This window comes from Aplysia californica, unplaced genomic scaffold (assembly GCF_000002075.1).
Source record: "Aplysia californica isolate F4 #8 unplaced genomic scaffold, AplCal3.0 scaffold01440, whole genome shotgun sequence".
Lineage (NCBI taxonomy): Eukaryota > Metazoa > Mollusca > Gastropoda > Aplysiida > Aplysiidae > Aplysia > Aplysia californica.
The window spans coordinates 17,053-18,327 of NW_004798710.1; positions in this window are offsets into that span (position 1 = coordinate 17,053).

Here is a 1,275-nt window from a genome sequence, read left to right on the forward strand (position 1 = left end):
CCTTTTTTGTGTTTGTTAGGCCTAGCCTACTCTCTTGTAACACCTTCTAGATTTGGATCTAGATCTAGATCTAGATCTATATATTTAGATTCTAGATCTCTATAATCTTCGGCACTTAGATCTAGATCTAGGTTATAGATCTATGAACTTATTGCGTTGTTGCAAGTGCCGTTAAACAGTTAGATCTAAATCTAGACCTAGATTCTAGATCTAGATCTAGCCTAGAGATTCTAGATCTAGATCTAGATCTAGATTCTAGATCTAATATAGATATATAATCTAGATCTATATCTAGAGATTAGATCTAGAATATCTAGATATAGATCTAGATCTATATTTCTAGATATAGATCTAGATCTATATTTCTAGATATAGATCTAGATCTATATTTCTAGATATAATCTAGATTTCTAGTTTAGATCTAAAACTACCCCCCCCCCAAAGAAAAGGAAAGAAAACGAAATCTGAAGAAGCTGTTGTATATCTATTAAATAATTAAGCTCTTTCCTCTTTCCTCTCCAGAGCCCTCCAAAGAGGAGCAAAAAGAAGTGACTTCTGCTGACGTTGCCGTTGACGGTAAGTAGATAAAGATAATATCTACATATAATCTAATCTAGATTTCTAGATCTACGTGTATCAAAGTCTGTTGGTGGGTGGTTGGCGGGTGCTCTGGTGTGGTTCGCACCTTCTTTCCTATCAAACATCTAAGATCTAGATCTAGATATCTAGATCTAGATCTAGATATATATCTAGATCTAGATATCTAGATCTAGATCTAGATATATATCTAGATCTAGATCTGTCCTCCTGATCTCTCCTCCTTTTTTGTGTTTGTTGTTACTCTCTTGTAACACTTCTAATCTTCGAGAGAAGGAGTAGAAGAGTCATAACAGCAATATCAAGAACAATAGTACTAACGATAGAATTGATTTGAGTAAAATAATGAAATAATATTAAAATAATAAACGCAGTAATATTATTATAAATCAAAATGTCTAAAAGGACACTACTTGGAATCTGCTGATTGCATGGGATCAGATACCTTGTATGAATACGTTAAATTAGATAATTCAATCCATACAATTTGAAGTTATATGTTCAGATCACCATCCTTTTTTTTCCCAAGAGGAAAGTAGATGTCTATTCCCATTTTGTGTTTGATCGTTCTATTGAGTTACATCTATAAGACAAGGCCACCTCTATTCTCACCCGGAGTGAGAATAGTGCAGGCGAGTCTTGTGGCTATTCTCACCCGGTGCGCGTTCACCAAATTTT